Here is an 18,585-nt window from a genome sequence, read left to right on the forward strand (position 1 = left end):
TATAATATGTTCTTATAATTGTTTGTATTTCTTTGGTGTTGGTTGTGATCTCTCCTCTTTCATTCATGATTTTATTTATTTAGGTCCTTTCTCTTTTCTTTATCATAAGTCTGCCCAGGGATTTATCAATCTTATTAATTCTTTCAAGGAACCAGCTCCTAGTTTCATTGATCTGTTCTACTGTTCTTTTGGTTTCTATTTCATTGACTTCTGCTCTGATCTTTATTATTTCTCTTCTCCTGCTGGGTTTAGGCTTTATTTGCTGTTCTTTCTCTAGCTCTTTTAGGTGTAGGGTTAGGTTGTGTATGTGAGATCTTGTCTCTTGAGAAAGGCTTGTATTGCTATATACTTTCCTCTTAGGACCGTCTTTGCTGCATCCCAAAGATTTTGAACAATTAAAATCTAATATTAATCATCAGTTCTTCTCTCTTTTCAGCTAACATTAAAATCTTAGAATGTTTTAGCTCCACTTACTACTTTTATTATTTTTTAATGATTTGTACTACTATTTATGAGTACATTGCTGTTTATGATTATTATGCTATTCTAAGTATTTTTAATATTTTATCTGGTCAATATTTCTTTGTATTGATCAAAGATTTACTGGTTTTATTTCTCTTCATTTCTTCCTACATCTTCAACTTACCAAGTATTGTATGGTTTATTCTGGATGAAGAATATTCTTTATTATATTTCTTTTAGTGTATGTCTGCTAGATAATATATTTTTCTGGGCTTTGGATAGAAAGTGTCTCTATTTCACCAGTATGATATTTTATTTGGGTAATTATTTTCTTTCAGCACTAGGACTATGTCATTCCATTGTCTTTGGCTTCCATTCTTTATATAGAAGTCACCTGTAAGTTCCTCCTTATAGTCTGTAATTTTTTTTTAGTAACTTTTACTATTTTGTCTTTTTCTTTAAGTTTTTGTACTTTTATTATGATATGTGAAGGTATGGATTTTTTGAATCTATAGGTTGATTGAATGTGCAGAATAGCTTGCTAAATCTGAACTTAGTGTCTTTTATTAGTTTTGAAATATTCTTAGTCACATCTCTTCAGTCTTGTCCTATTTTCTCTCTCCTTTCTTTCTGGGATGCTAAATAACATGTGTACTATATATTTTTACCATATACTTCATTTCTTTTGTTCCATCATTTTACTTCTCTTTGCCTAGTTCTTTTTTTTTTTTTTTTTTTTTTTTACTTATTTTCTCCTGTCTTTATGTTCTATTTTTCCAAGTGTCTCACTAATTTTTTTTAACCTGCTGTGACACCCCCTCCCTGACTCCTAATTTCTGGTACCATATTTTCCATTTCTATAATTCCTTTTTTTGGTATTTTAAAAGTGCTCGGTTTCCAGTTCTCTGCTTTCATATTCTGTGTTGATCTTTATCTCTTTATGTGGTGATCACCTTTTCTTTGAAGTCAGTATTAGATAATTTCAATTTCTGGGGCCATTTTAACTATTGTTAGTTCTTTTGCTAATTTTAGTTCATGTGACTTTTTATATTTATTTCTCTTGTGCTTTTTGATTATATACTTTATAGTTTGGAAAAAATCAGAAATATTTTGAAGGCAAGAATGATATTTTCTTTCTTCAGGGAGGATTTTTTTTTTTCCTTATTCTGAGACCACTAACAATGTAGCATCATTGTAATCCAATTTCAAGAGTTAAATGTTTTAGAAATTTGGATTTGAAGTTTAGCTATCATTTGTGCAAACCCTGTTGTATATTCAGCTCATGCTTATATCTTGGATGCAGTCCTTTGCCATTCGAACTCTAAATAGAAGGTGGGTTGCTAAAAACACCATTCTTCATGTGCCCTGTGCTCCAACTTTTGTAGCCTTAATCCATGAGAATATCAAAAATGCTGCCCAGCCTTTCAGTTGCCTTTTCTATATCAATAACTCAAAGTGTCAGCCTCAGTTATTGGTCTATTATTTCTTCACAACAGTGTTCTTTGATAACTTCTGGCAGATTCCATATATACTCCAGATTTTCTAATTTTCTTTTGCAGGTAGTTTGGTTTGATTTATCTAAGTCTTTTATTATCTGAGGTCAATGTCCTATATATTTAATAATTCTTCCTGACTGTCTCTATGTTCAAATTCTCTATTGGAGAAGCTGCATAAAGTTATAGTTAAAATTTTGACCTTTGAATCTTGACTGCCTGGGCTCAAATTCTACCCTGCCTCTTATTAGTTCTTTGAACTTTGGCAAGTAACCTCAACCCTCTGTGCCTAAATTTCTTCATTTGTAAAGAAGACACAAAGCTGTATTTCATTTGTTAAATATCAGTATTTATAAACCATAAAAAACCATTCCTGGTGTGTGTGTTTGTATATATATTCATATACTATTGTAAAGTTACTATGTGATCTATTCTGATCTATGCTGAATGCAACATGTTCTTGTGTGTATCTTTCCTTTTTAATATATTTCTCTCTTTGCCAACCTTCTTTCAGTCTTTTATTAGTTTCTTTTCATAAATAGAAATTTTCTTTCATAAATTTTCTTTTATAAATAGAAAAAAAAGGATTGATTAAGGTGTTTTTTAAAAAAAATCAACAACAAAATAGCTATATTTCTTTTTCTGACTAGTACTATACCTGTCTAATATATATGTATATATATATTATATGTATATGTATATATATTCTAGTAGTTCCTCCTTTTCATTATACATAAGGCCATATAATGCTAGACTTAGATGGGGCATTTTAGTTCACTGGTCCCAAAACACTTCTTAAGCTGTATCAGAATCATGTAAAAGTTTTGTAAAAATCAGTCTTGAAAGCAGCTCACCCAGGACAATCTGATATATTAAATCTGGAATAGTTTCCAAAAATTGAACTGTAATAAGTTTTGTTTTCATTCCACTACATCAGTCCCACATCTTACTCACTTGTTATTTATACTTTCTTAAAGTTTAGATACTAGTTATTTTAAAAAGCAAAATGAATACTCCTTTTTTTTCATTTGTAGAGGATATTGTATGGTCATTTTCATGCTATCATAGTTTAGTTTTTTAAACCTCTGTGCTTAAAATACTTCTCACTTCAGAAGTAAAGTGTGGAAAAATTTATTCTGTTCCTGGTCTCACATTTAACATTGTAGTGCTAAAAAGGTCTTGAGTGAATTAATTACTCTTCTCTATGTTCAAAAATTTAAAAACCCACCAGTGAAGAATTTGAGTGATTTTGAATTTTATAGACTGCATTCTCACCTAACACATTTCAAATATAAAAGCATCAAAGATATATATTTACTTATTTAGTTTTTGCCTTAATTTCTCCTTCCTTTTTAAAGTTTGACTGCAGTTCTTTAAATCAAGTTTAGGGAAGTGATAAAAGGACAGAAATAAACTTATGAACTTGATTCACATTGTATGTCAATCCCGTTAAGCCCCAATTAAAGCCTCATAAGGCAATTTGGCAGGAGTATAATGGTTTTCTGCTGACACTAAGAATTTTTTTAGTGAGAGGGGAGATAGTCTCCCCTAACTGCCCCAGACAGTACTCGTCCCTTTCAGTATTTTCATTATTTTCCTATCAGGTAGTACTTATCCTTCAGGGCACTCACCAGTATTGTAATGAACTATTTGCTTACTTGTGGTTTTCCCTAAAATACATTACACTTGAAGAGAACAGGGATATAGTCATATTTGATAACCACTTCTCCCCGGGCTTAGATAAGTGTCAGGCATATAGTATGTTTCAATAAATAGTAATACATTTTATTTTTAAAGCAACGGTTTGAATGGTTCAATAAATGCACCTGCTCTTCAATATCAGAAAAGATATATTTGGATGAAAAAGAATTGTTAACTGGAGTGTAGGTAAATGATTACACATTGTGGATGTTTTTATTACCCGGAGATATTTCTAAGGCATAAAAGTATTCAAACTTACCTTTAAATTATGAATACTTTTGGGGCGCCTGGGTGGCTCAGTTGGTTAAACGTCTGCCTTCGGCTCAGGTCATGATCCCAGGGTCCTGGGATCGAGCCCCGCATCAGGCTCCCTGCTCAGCGGGAAGCCTGCTTCTCCTCCTCCCACTCCCTCTGCTTGTGTTCCCTCTCTCGCTGTCTCTTTCTGTCAAATAAATAAATAAAATCTTTTTAAAAAAATTATGAATGCTTTTAGCTTTCTGTTTTTTTTTTTTTTTTTTAATTCTCTTAAAACCATTGTGCTTCTGAGCTCTCTGACCTTGTTGGTGATGATTATAAAGCAGCGTTGGAATAAGGACAAGGGTCAAAATGATTTTGGCTAAAAAAGCACACCACATCATGCTTTGAGTAAACATATCAATTAAACTCATAGGTACATTAGCAGTTCAGTAACATTTATAGGCATTGTACCTAACCCAAACTTGTCCTCTATGCTGACTGCTTTGTGATTTTGGAAATAAAAGATGTGAATTTTGAAGCTTATAATTAGCAATTAAAGTTGAATAATTAAACCTTCTATTATAACAGAATTTTTCTATGGAGAAAGGGTAATGATGTTGTTCAGCATGATTAAAGATTAAACTTTAATCTAGCTTAAGACATTTTGTTATTCCCTTTAGAGGTTACTGAATATATCATATTTCCTTCATTTAATTATATTGTCTACAACAAGAAATATTTCAGAGAATATATATATATACACACATATATATGCAGAGAATACATCTATACACACACACACACACATATACACAGAGAAAACACACACAAACATATGAGGAGAGTAGAAATGGACAAGGTAGGCAACAATCCTGAAGAATGGCCTATTCTTACTTCTTGCTGAAACACTGCCTCTCCATGGTGTAAACAAGACTGATGGTATATATTAGTTAGTGCTCCCTTTGTGCCCAGCCCTGTTCTATGTGTTTTATATCTGTTAATTCATCCAGTTCTCAACAATCTTGTGAAGTGTGATGATTATCCCTGCAGATAAATGAAGTCCTTCATTTTCAACTACCTAGGCTTATTTTCTGACTTCCTTTCCTTCTCTCTTTCTCTCTCCCTCCCTCTCTCTCAGAGAGAGATCTAATCTAGTGTTACTTTGTTTACCTTGGAAAATTTTACATTTATGTTGGTATATTCTATCAATCATTCTGTCTTATGCTTTTTAACTAACATTTTAAAACTTTTTGTTGAATTTAAACCTATACAACATGCACAAATATTGAGTGTGAAGTTGAATGAATCTTTGCCAAATGAATGGACTATTGGAACCCTCATGCGGATCTTGGTTTGGAACACTACCAGTGCAGGGAAGGTGCTCTGGAATCCTCAGTCATAACTCCCCCAGATAACCATGATTCTGACTTCTCTCAGCATGTTTCAGATTTGTTATTGTTTTAACTCTAAGTAAGTGGTGTCATAAATTATAAACTCTTATGTCAAGCTTCTCTCAACATTATGCCTGTGAGATTTATCTCTATCGTGTGAAACAATATTTCTTTCACTTTCATTGCTCAATAGCATTTTATTTTATGAATGTACTACAATTTATTGATACATTCTACTGCTGGTGATATTTGGGTTATTCTAGTTTTTCCTCTACTAGTGAATATACAAACTGGTATAACCGCTTTGTTTTTTCTTTTTCAAATTTTTATTTAAGTTCTAGTTAATTAACATATAGTGTAATATTGGTTTCAGGAGAAGAATTTAGTGATTACATACTTACATACAACACCGAACACCCAGTGCTCATCACAAGTGCCCTCCTTAATACCCATCACCCATTTAGCCCATCCCCCACCTACCTCCCCTCCAGCAACCCTCAGTTTATTCTCTTAGTCTTAGTTAAGAGTCTGTTATGATTTGCTTCCCTCTTTTTTTCCCCTTTCCCCTATGTTCATCTGTTTTATTTCTTAAATTGTACATATGAGTGAAATCATATGGTATTTGTCTTTCTCTGACTGACCTATTTCTCTTAGCATAATATACTCTAGTTCCATCTTCATCATGCAAAGGACAAGATTTCATTCTTCTTTTTTAAAGATTTATTTATTTATTTGAGTGAGAGAAAGCATGAGTGAGGGGAGGGACAGAGAGAGGGGGGAAAGAGAATCCTCAAACAGACTCCTTACTGGGTGCAGAGCCTGACATGGGGCTCGATCCCAGGACCCTGAGATCATGACCTGAGCTGAAACCAAGAGCTGGTGCTTAACTGACTGAACCACCCAGGTGCCCCAAAATTGCATTCTTTTTGATGACTGAGTAATATTCCATTGTCTATTTTATATAGATAGATAGATAGATAGATATAGATATAGATATAGATATAGATATAGATATAGATATAGATATAGATACACACACACACCATATCTTCTTTATTTATTCATCAGTAAGTGAACATTTCAGCTCTCTCCATAGTTTGGCTATTGTTGATAGTGCTGTTATAAATATTGTGGTGGATGTGCCCCTTCGAATCAGTATTTTTGTATCCTTTGGATAAATACTTAGTGCAACCGCTGGATTATAGGGTAGTTCTATTTTTAACTTTCTGAGGAACCTCCATACTGTTTTCCAGAGTGGCTGCACCAGTTTGCATTTCTACGAACAGTGTAAGAGGGTTCCCCTTTCTCTGAATCCTTGCCAACATCTGTTGTTTCTTTTGTTGTTAATATTAGTTATTCTGACAGGTATCAGGTGATATCTCATTGTGGTTTTGATTTGTATTTCCTTGATGATGAGTAATGTTGAGCATCTTTTCATGTGTCTGTTGGCCATCTGGATGTCTTCTTTGGAAAATGTCTTTGAAAACTATTGAAACTGATGTAATCTAAATCTATTAATCTAATCTACTAAAGTGAAACATATAATACCCTATAAGCCAGCATTTCACTTTGAAATTTGAAATCACCCAACAAAAATGCAATTATACATGAGCACCAAAAGTATATGCTACAGAATGTTCAATAGAATTTTTTTATAATAGCCAACATTATATTTTCCAGTTCTAGCTGTTGATGTATGGATATAGTTCAGTCACTTTAACAGCTTTAGATCTTTTCATTAGGTGACTGAAGATTTTATTTTTATTGTTATAAATAACATTGCGATGTTTCATGATACACTTGCACAGAATTTCTCTAAGGTATACATATACCCAGAAGTCAAGTTGCTTCTTCTTGTTAGAACCAACATATTTTAACTGTTACTGGATATTTACAAATCACTTTGCAAAATAGTTTTCCTAATTTGTTCTCACTAGAAACTGTACAAATACTTCTATTCTACATGCTTAACAAAACTGGAAATTGTCAGGATTATTTTTTATGAATGTATTTTGTGAGTGTATTTTTTTTTTTTAATGAAGTTGACTGAATTTGCTTTGACTTGTGTTTCCTTAAGAGTGGAATTGGAGAGCTGCTTATATTTGGGGAAGGAGAATGTGTGATACCTCTATTAGGAATTACATAGGGGCACCTGGTTGGCTTAGTCAGCTAAGCGTCCAACTCTTGATCTCAGCTCAGGTCTTGCTCTTAGGGTCATAAGCTCAAGCTCTGAGTTGGGCTCTATGCTGGGTGTGGAGCCTACTTAAAAAAAAAAAAAAAAGGAATTACTTAGCATGTATTTCAATTGGGTTGTTGTTTGCTTTTGGATATGAAGAAGTTCTTCATATTTTCTGTTATAAATCCTTGTCTCTTATATGTATTATAAAAATATTTTTAAAGGCTATCTCACCTTTATGCTTGGCTTATGGAGTCTTTCATAAGAGAAAAATTTTTGTTTTTATGTAGTCATATATTGTAATTATTTTTTATGTTGCAAGATTTGCTTTATATCATCCCTAAATATCCCTTTCTATCCTAATATCATGGAGAGGTTCCCCTGTATTATTTCTCATAGTTTTAAAGTCTTGCTTTCCAAATTTATGTCTTTTATTCAATCTGGGTTCTATTTTTTAAAGATATGGTGTAGGAAATCTATTTTTAAAATTATTTAGGGTGCCATTTGTTCCAACATTTAATGAACAGTCCATTTTGTGCCACTTGATTTATACAGTAACCTTGATCATATGCCAAGATAATACACACACTATATATATTTTTCACTCTTTATCTAGGAAATGGACAACTCTTATAAGGAGTCTTGCAGTGAAATGAAGCAAAAGAATGGGGTGATAGCTGGATTGAGGTATAAATTCAAGTCATGTATATTCTAACTCCAAAAAAATCTTGGCTGTTACAATTTCTCCTTAACTGCAATGTCAAGACGCCATAGGCACAACTCAAAGACATGTCCCTATAGTCTAAGACACTGTTCTCTCCTATATGGACCACTAGCTACCTCTTGAGTTCAACTCACTGGTCTTCCATTTTGCAATTTTTTTTTTTTTTGAGAAAGAGAGAGAGTGCATATGCAGGGGTGTGGGGAGGGGCAGAGGGAGAGGGAGAGGGAGAATCTTAAGCAGGTTCCACACCCAGTGCGGAGCCTAATGCAGGGCTTGATTTCATGACCCTGAGATCGTAACCTGAGCCAAAATCAGGAGTTGGAGACTTAACTGACCGAGCCACCCAGACGCCCCTCATTTTGCACTTTGATTGTTTTTTCATCCCCACCTCCATTCCATTATACTTATTATTTTAATATATTTTATCACATAATAGAAAAATATAATGCCAGATTCAGGTTGGTTGTTTTAGCAGTTCAGTGATGCACCAAGCATCCAGATTCTTTATTGCTGCCCTGAAATCCACTGACTACTGTCATTTTAAGGCTGGTTTCCATCTTGTGGTGACAACATGGCTTCCTGTTGTGATTGGGAGGTATGCTCCCACAAGAGAAGGAGCAAATCTATTCTTCACCTCATAGCCAGAATAATTTGTAACTATTTAAATTAGATGTTTTCAAGCAGAATGATTTCACTCTGAATTTACAGGGGATGTTTGGTAATGTCTGGGGACACTTTTTGCTTGTCATATCTTGGGGAGATGTGACTGGCCTCTGTTGGATAGAGGCCAGTGTGCTACTACCCTCCTACAATGCAAAGGACTGCCCTCCGAAACAAACAATTATCTGATCTGAAGTGTCAGTAGTGCTGAGGTTGAATAACCCAGATTTAACCAAATCACATCAGTCTCTCTGCAGCAAGCTCTGTCATGTTTTCCCATTGTTCATCAAAGTAAATCGATATCCTTGCTATAGGATGCTGCATGATCTGTCTCTGTCAACCTCTCCATCTTTGTCTTGTTTCATTCTCTACTCTGCCCAGCATTCTAGTCACACTGGCTTCTAAAATTTTTGCTCAGAGGCTCCTCTCCTAATGACTCTATCCCGGACCACTGGTTTTCTGTATTTCAGATCCCTGTTTACTTCCTCCATAGAAAACCACAATTTATGCTTATATACTTATATATTTGTGACATTTATATTTTCTCCTCCAGACCACATCTAATTACATTCAAAGATTCCATCATATAATTGCTTCCTTTGCAATAGAATATAACTATTTTACTATAACTAAATTATAGCAGGTCCATAACATACAAGCACATATATACATACTTGCACACACATTTTTACATATGCATATATAGGCAAATAATATAAATATGTAAATAATATCATTTCTGGATATTTAGATCACTAACAACTTTTATTTTCTTCTTTTTTATAGGTATTTTCTAATTTTTCTACAAAAGACATATTATTTTTGTAATAGAAAAATATAAATGCTGTAAAAAGACAATAAAAGAAAAAAATTCTCAAAATATGTTGACATAAATTTTTAAAGATTATAGTGCATAATAACTTTTAAGTTCCATAAAGCTTTAAAATGCCCTCAGATATCTTGTTGGAATTATTCCCATATGACTATCTCATGTAGTATATCATGGAAACATCTGTGGTTGTTCAGTACTCCACGGAATAGTCTTTCCTTTGGCAATGAGAAGCCTAGCCTGCTGTTTTGCTGTTGGTGGTGTTTTCATGAAATTATACACGAGTACTTGTCAGGACACATTTCATAACAATAACATAATTTATTTTTTCAAACCACAAAGAAGAAAGCATGTTTATTATTTACATAGTTAATTTTATCATTAAAAATGTTTAGCACTTCAATATAAGTTTAAAACAGATTTTTAAAAATTCCATGTTTACTGTTACCAAGTAAATGGTGTTAGCAGGATATATTCCTTTGGGGGCAATTGAATACGTTCACTGAAGTGCTGCTTAATTTTCTCAGAATACAATTCGCAAAATGTTGCAAAGGAAATTGTATGGTATACAGTATTAAGAACTATGAGGGAATAAAAAGGAAAGAAATTCAACTGTTTGGAATAATGAGGGAAATTCCACAGAATTATCCACACTGGATCTGGGTCTCTGAACGAGTCGTACAAGGCTTGGGTGAGGGTAACACAAACATTCCGTTGGGGAAGCAGAGGAATGGGAAGGAAACATAGCCTATTTGGAGGCTTGTACTGAATAATTATAATGAAAGCCCATGGTATCTTATGCAAAATCTTGGGTCCCAATGTGTTTCAGAATTCAGAAATTTTTAGATTTGAAAAACAGAATGTAGAGTTATAAAATACCCTATAATACCCTGTGGGGTCTGGTACAGCACCCTGCCATCAAACTAATTAATTTCTCCAGTAAAATAAACATATATTTGTACTAAGTAGAATAAATATAGACAGATGCAGTCTCGCATCCGTTCAAGTTGAGCTTTACTGCCAAACGAGTTTGAGTTAGGTCAGGATTTGTTACAAAAGAACTACATCAAAACTTATAATACAAACTTGCAGTTTTGGAATTGCAGATAAGGTATTGTCCACCTTAGGTAACATTTATTGATCAATTATTATGTTCAAGGCAAGTGCCTTGGATGTAATAACTCAATTATTTCTACTTATAATTCTCCCTCTTTTTCAAGTGGGGGAATAACAGAACAGCAACATCAATACAGCTAGAAAAATCACACAGTTAGGAGTCACATGCTAGAGAGTGATGAAGCAAGGGTTTGAATGGAGATAATTTTTGATATATGGCCTATCATAACATACTCCAGCCATTATCTATAGTTTGTATGCAGGGTGTGAATGAAGGAGAGTTTGGGAGTGAGTCTTAAGAGATAGGCAGGATGCAGAGAAACTTTAAGGAAGAGGGGACGGATACAGTGGAAATTAAATATCTAGTGGTTATCCCCAAGGAGATTTTTCGAATCTTGTGGATTATCAATTCTTTTCCAACTATTCTCATCTATTATGTGCAATGAAATTACTTCTTGGAAGATACATTTGCAGAGCAAATAAACCAGCAAGCAACATTTGGTCTTAATTTTTACTATTCTTAACTGAATTTTACTTATGGTTCTTAAGTCTTAATCCTTCTATGCCTAGAGGAAACAGCTTAACTCACCTTCATGGAACTAAAGCTTTCTGGTGTCCAAGAACAGCTTCTGAAAACCTGAAATGTCCTCAGAAAGTCAGTGTACTTTTGCCAAGAATGCCACCCCTCCTGGGTTATTTTTCTAAACTTGAAAAGACACCTCAGGCAACCAGGAGTGGAGAGGCTGTTTCATATCCCACATTACTTACAAAGAGATGCAAAAACAATCAAAGCTTGCCTTTGGAGAGCTATCCACTAGCCTCTTCCATAGTTCAGAGAGATAGGATGTCTGACTCAGGCGCCGTTGTGATATACTGGAGAGATGCAGGACCCAGAAAGAAAGGAAGCCTGATTTCTAGCACTAGTGCAGTCCTTACAGTGTGAGAAGACTAAGCTAAGTCACTTCTCTGGCTACCATGTCCCTGGCTTTAGAATGAGGAAACTAGATCAGGGGCAGCTTTATGGATATTGCTTTGTAGTTTTTATTATCATCATTTTATCAAAATAGCTTCTAGATTGTAAATATAGAAGATTTTGTAAATTAAGTTCTTGTCGTTGTTAGAGATGTGACACTGTTCATTCATTCACATAAAAAGTATTTGTTGAGGGACTACTTCCAGGCAACACTAGGTGTTACAAAAGAACGTGAAAAAAATATACAGGGTTTCTTTGCTCATGGAAGTCTCAGCCTAGTAGGAGATACAATTAAATAGATCATGACAATGCAGTATAATCTGTACCTTGATGAATTCTGTGGGAGTGAGGAGGAGGTACCTAACTTTTTTGCAATAAAGTGAAAAATTACTTAAAACCCAATGTGGATTTAGTCACACCGTTGTCTTCCATTTGAAAGCAGCATAATTCACATTAGTGAAAAGTTAAATCTCTTTAGAATACTATTCTCATCTATCTTGTAACAGAGATTGATTAAAAAAGGATAAAGACAAAACAAAAGTTTGGGCAGGTCTTCTGTTGCTAGTAGACTGACATCTGGAGTGAATAGTCCTTCGTCTTAGCAGGCAAGCATGAATGAGCTGGGTAGAGGGAACCAAATGTTCTGCATGATAATATGAAAGGCATTGGAATTTGCAGTAGAAAAACTGTTGCACAACCTAGCAGGAAAGGGATGACCATAACTTTTAGAGAAAGATGGTTAAAGTCTCAAAGCCTAATATTTTAAATATTTTTAAAGCTCCTTTCTTCAAAACTTGTAATGAAACCTGCTATACATACAATTGAACAAATGAGGTCATCGTGGGGAAAACCAAAAGAAAGGAGCAGGCATAGCAATTTGGGGTAGGCGTGGAAGAGAAGTTGATAAACAGCAGTAGGAATTGAAAAGTGAACAAAATCAAGATTTCAGCGAAGGTGGCAGTTCATAGCCAGAAAGGCTCAGGTTTAGTTTAAGTGCCTTTTTGACACAGAAATCTTACTATCAATTGTGGGTCAGATACAAGACCCCCAAGGGAGACTGAATTCTGCCCAATGCCCATCTTGCTCTTCCCTGTCTCAAAGTAATTCACAAGAGTACAGGAAGATGACTGCTTATATAAAAAAATAATAATTCGAAGGATAAACTACATTTCTTTCTATAAAGTTATAAGTATCAGATACCAAAAAGTTTATCTAAGATTCCTATAAAGAACTTGATCTGCACAGAGCTGAGAAGTGAGACTAATGAGTAGACAATCTCTAAGACCCCTCAAGAATATTTCTTTCCTCCTTGACCTCCTTGACCATGATTAAAATGAGAGCCAACCAGACTGGGCTTGGAGGGAGGAATATGGCACCTAATATCTCCATATACCGTAACTGACTTAATGTTCCTCATATGTTGCTTTGTATTAAATTTCTTTTCTTTTAATCTGTATCATAGGACTCTTTTTTCCTCCTAAGGCAAGAGATTATATATTAGGTCATTTGTTGAAATAGCCTGTCACACACTGAACAGAGATGGCTTAGGTATTGGGGTCATCTTACGCTGAGGTCCTAGGTAGAAGGTAAGGTCCCTAAACTTCCCTCTTCATCATGTTTCCCTATTGGCATATATGGTCTAGGAGGGCAGGAAACAGGTCTATACTGCATCGCAGCTACAATACCCTTAATTCTCAGTGCAGTGTCTGTCACATAATCAACACTTGTTTAATATCTGTATAATTTAAGGTAAACATTCATGTAAGAATGGTTATGAACTCTCACACATGTAATTGTAGTTACGGATTCACTCTGAGGATCGGTTTTCTCATGAGATTATTTTTCTCCCGTAACAATGAAGTTGCCCTGATATATTCAAGATGCAGTCTTCATTACAGACTTCCTAATAGATTGAGAAAGAATGAGATTGGGGCGCTCGAGACCCCGGAGATCAGAAACCTGAACAAAGCTCACTAGCCCTGCTGGGACAGAAAATAAGTGACCTTAGCAGCCATATGATGAAGCATTTTGAATTGGAGCTCAAGGTGAGTGTCAAATAATAAAATGCAGCGAGTCCAGCTTGCAGAACGACAGTTCTTATCAATTTCTTTGATACTCATTCTCCTGTTTCATACTCCAAATTTAAGTTGCAAGAGAGAGTACACATTAAGACTGAAACCGTCAGTGCCTTCATCCCTAGTGGTGGAGAGAACTTTTACTAATTAATGTGTACTCTAAGATTAAGGGTGCTAACTAACAGTGAGGGGCTGATCTTACTAGTTTTATCTTAAATGACTTAAAAATCATACTGATGAATTTTATTTCGGTTTTTGAAAATGTTTTTCCCCAAGGTCTGAATGTGCATTTACATAATTTGCAAACATAAATTAACACATGGTGGCTGATTTGTGCAAGTCCTGCTACATACACATCAACGTATTGCTCTTTGTCCTTCCGTTGAAGAAAGAATCTATGCAAGTCTTTTTGCCTTTTCTTTCCCCTGTAGAATGGGATTATAAAGCACCACGGCATCAAATAAGGCCATAATGGAAAGGCATTTTGACATTTTTAAATGTGTTTTGACAGATCAGATAGTGCTTTTGAGGTGAACTTGAGAAACATGAATTTTTTATGGATAACTGCATGCAGCATGGTCTGACTACTGAAGATAAACATATTTGTAGGAAAACCATGAGGCAGATAGAAGAATCGCAAAAAATAAAGTGTGAAGATATTTATAATCAGATCAAAAAACTAGGTTGCTCTCATGTCACTCTGGCAGGGTACACACATGATAAAAATATATGGGAAATGAAGAATTGCCTGAATAATCCTGTAAGTAATCGAATATGACCCCCAAATTATTATCGGCTATATATACAGCCTCCATTGATCAAGTGGACAAAATATTGCCAAATAACTCACCTGCTTGCTATAGTATTTCATATGTGGAGATATAAGATGTGTATGTGTAAAACGAAGTAAACAAATAAATGTTGATAAAAACTTCGAAATTACAATTGATGCGAATAGGCCACCTGATGTTTTTAAAGGCAACCAAACAGTTGTCCCTTTATTTCTCTGACTCTCATTCTCCTGCACCTGCTGATATGTCTTGGAAGGCGGTGGCTCAGAGGATGATGCACAAACTCTCTTTTTCAATTACTCTGTCTTTTCTGTTTCCAGACTCAGCCCCCACGTAATCCATCTTCCTCAGTAGATTCCCGACTATTTTCTATTATCAATCAAGACTTGTTTTTCCCAGTACGTAGTGAGGACAGAGAAGTGTATCTGAGATCGCGGTCTAACAGAACTATCTGAGACTTCAGGGAAAATAGCTGTTTTCGAAAATACCAAATAGGAAAGGAAACAAAGAAAAATGCCATCTTCTATTTTTAACTCTCGCAACCTATCTGCAGTTTTTTTAAATGATGTTTTCCCAATCAAACAGATTCTCTTTGAGAGCAAAAATATTGTTTCATTCAATTTTACATTCTTTTTTTAAAATAAAGATTTATTTATTGGAGAGAGAGCGAGAGCACGAGAGTGCCAGTGAGGCAGAAGGAGAGGGAGAGAGAGAATCTTAGCAGACTCCGTGCCCAACACGGAGCCCCATGACCCTGAGATCACGACCTGAGCCAAAACCAAGAGTCAGGCGCTTAACTGACTATGCCACCCAGGCACTCCTCAATTTTACATTCTTATTGTCTGTCCAAGGATGTGCCACAGAGTAGGAGCTCTATAAATGTTAAATGAATGGATTGGTGCCCGGGTGGATGGATGGAAGATCAGATGGATAGATGGTTGGGAGAACAAATAGATGAATGGATGGGTAGCTTGATGTATGGAAAACTGTCTTCAGAGGTATTAAATGAACCTGAGTTTCCACAAAGCAATGTGAAGCTGATACAAATATTTTCTTTAGCCTCATCCTCAACTAAACAATTATCTCTTTTTCCTTTTCTTGTCATGATATTAACAGGCATAACCTACCAAAACTACAATAAAAAAACGTGTAGTCCCTCTTTCAGTTATCCATTGCTACATAATAAACCACCTCAAAATTTAGTGGCTTACAAGAACAATGTATTATTATTTCTTCCAGATCTTTGACTTGGCTAGGCTCAACTGGGCAGTTCTCATTTGGGATGTCTCCTGAGATTGCAGTCAGACATGGTGGTTGGGGTCTGAGTCCTCTGAGGGCTTGGCTTAATCAGAATATCCAGGATGGCTTACTCATATGAGGTTTTTGGTGGAACAGAGGTCTTTGACAGACAGATCCAATAATGTGTTAGGGAATAACAGAATCCAGGTTGGGATGGGCTAGTGAGATTAGGGAAGGAAGGAAGTGAAGACCCATCTGTAAACATCCTTTTGGTCATTGCTATCTTCTTTTTTCTGCCTAAGATTCTATGTGTTAACACAAACATACAGAAATATGCCATCCAATTTCTCCTATTTTACACCAAAGGCACCCAAATCTTGATTATTTTATACTTAGCAATATATCTTGGAAATTTTCCATATCAGTTTATATAGAGTTCCTGCTCTTTATATAGCAACACAGCGCAGCATTCCATTGTATAATTGTCCCATACGTTACTTAACTATTTGAGTTATGCTGTACCTTATTATTTTTTATTTATTTTTTTTTAAAGATTTTATTTATTTATTTGACAGAGAGAGATAGCGAGAGCAGGAACACAGCAGGGGGAGTGGGAGAGGGAGAAGCAGGCTTCCCGCAAGCAGGGAGCCCGATGCGGGGCTCGATCCCAGGACCCTGGGATCATGACCCGAGCCGAAGGCAGACGCTTAACGACTGAGCCACCCAGGCGCCCTGTACCTTATTATTATACTTGATGCTGTGTTTATATATAATTGGAATTACTATGTTAAAAGGCATTGTTCTCCTTAAGATTTGTTCTAATTTGCATTTCTAACAGCAATGTAGAAGGGGGCTGTTTCCTCAGAATTCAGTCACTTGTGTTATCAAACTTTGACCTTTTTTCTAACCTGATAAAATAAAAATGACATTCCAGTAACATTTAAAATATATATATGTCATATGTATATGTAAGTAAGTGAAATTTATATCACATAAAATGAAACATTTTGAAGTGCACAATCCAGTGAAATTTAGTATATTGGTAAACTGCCACCTCTTATCAAGTTACAAACATTTTTATCACCCCAAAAGAAAACCCTGTCCCCATTAAGCAGTCACTCCTCATTCTCCCCTTCGCCCCAGGCCATAGCAACCACCAATCTGCTTTCTGTCTCTATGGATTTACCTATTCTGAGTATTTCCTATGAATGGAATCATATAAATCCTTTTGTGCCTGGCTTCTTACACTTAGTAAAATGTTTTTTAGGTTCATGCAATTGTAGCATGCATTAGTACTTTATTCCTTTCTGTGGCTGATTAATATTCTATTTTTTGTATATACCACAATTTATTTATCCATTGGTCCCTGATGGAAAATTGTTTTTTTTTTAAACTTTTGGCTATTGTGAATAGTGCTGCTATGAACATTTGTGTACAAGTATTTGTTTGAATATCTGTTTTCAGTTGGAGGGGGTTACATACATAAGAGTGGAAATTCTGGGTCATATATTAATTCAATGTTTAATTTTTTTGAGGAAATGCCAAACTATTGTCTGCAATAAATGGTTATACCATTTTATATTTTCACCAGCAATTTATCAGGGTACCAAGTTCTTTACATCCTTGGCAACATTTGTTATTTTCCTTTTGTTTTTTTCATTATAGCCATCCTAGTATGTGTGATATGGTGTCTCATTGTGGATTCTTGATCTGCTTATGGTTACACAATCGTGTTCATTCTATGACAATTTATCAAGCTACCAATTAAGATGTGTGTATTTTCTGCATGCATTTATTTCAATAAAATGTTTACATAATTTTAATGTAAATATTTGTTGAAGAATAAATGGGTATATGTTATTGAAAGTATTTATTAAATTAGTTTCCTTAACAAATTAAATTTTTAATATCTGTTCATCCAAGCCAGCCAGCTTGGATGGCTGTAGAAATTATTCCTTCTTCCCATAAGAGGAATACTTGGCATTTCCCTTTTTATTTCTATTTTATTTTTATACTTGGAATTGTATGCCCGGTGATACCTTGAACTCTTCACTTTTCCATTCACTACCATTCTCATGTGCTTCCATCCCAAACATACTGTGCAAATCTATTCTATCATCTACCCTGCCTTAGAGAGTTCATCCTACTTTCAATTCAAATTCAATTCAGAATTCTAAAATGTAAAAATCTGAGAGCTTTTCAAAAAATTACCATGGGCCTCTCAAGCTCAAGAACTTCAGTCCCTAGCTTGAAATGTTTTAAGATGTGATTTTAAACACAAATACTCTTAATTTATGTGGTCACAAAACACAAATGAGATTGTAACTCAAATGCAGAATGGAAATTACTTGGCCATCCAAAACAAGGTTAAAATATGCTTATCATACAGTCACAAAAATTACTAGTATACGGTTATTCAGATTTTTCTCTTTCCTACCTCTTTATGGCTCACCAAGCAAGCATTTTCCTTTTTCCTTTTTTTTTGTTCTTGTTGTACAAATAATAAAGCTTACTTAATTGTATTAAAATAATCTTTGGTAAGATTGGGGATGTGGGCAAGAGATACTAAAAGCAGGGGAGATATTCATTTATCTGAGAGAAAAATAAATGATGGGAAAGAAAAGGGAAAAGGGAGAGGGGAAGAAAGGAAAGAACCATTATATGGGTAAGGGCTCAAGTGAGTGTAAAGGGAGAGAGAAGCTGAAGGGCGTAAGCAGT

General features: G+C 34.9%; 1 long non-coding RNA gene across 2 annotated transcripts in view; it reads right to left on the minus strand.

Moving 5' to 3' along the window:
- Positions 1 to 18,585, minus strand: part of LOC145723039 (uncharacterized) — a 96,958-nt gene that overhangs the window by 63,640 nt on the left and 14,733 nt on the right. For both annotated transcript variants that reach the window (XR_014147762.1, XR_014147760.1), the window contains exon 2: positions 3,916 to 4,098. This is a non-coding gene — a long non-coding RNA (uncharacterized LOC145723039). The remainder of the gene's footprint in view (positions 1 to 3,915; positions 4,099 to 18,585) is intronic.

This window comes from Leptonychotes weddellii, chromosome 8 (assembly GCF_054177405.1).
Source record: "Leptonychotes weddellii isolate Sample4059 chromosome 8, ASM5417740v2, whole genome shotgun sequence".
In the NCBI taxonomy this organism is placed as follows: domain Eukaryota; kingdom Metazoa; phylum Chordata; class Mammalia; order Carnivora; family Phocidae; genus Leptonychotes; species Leptonychotes weddellii.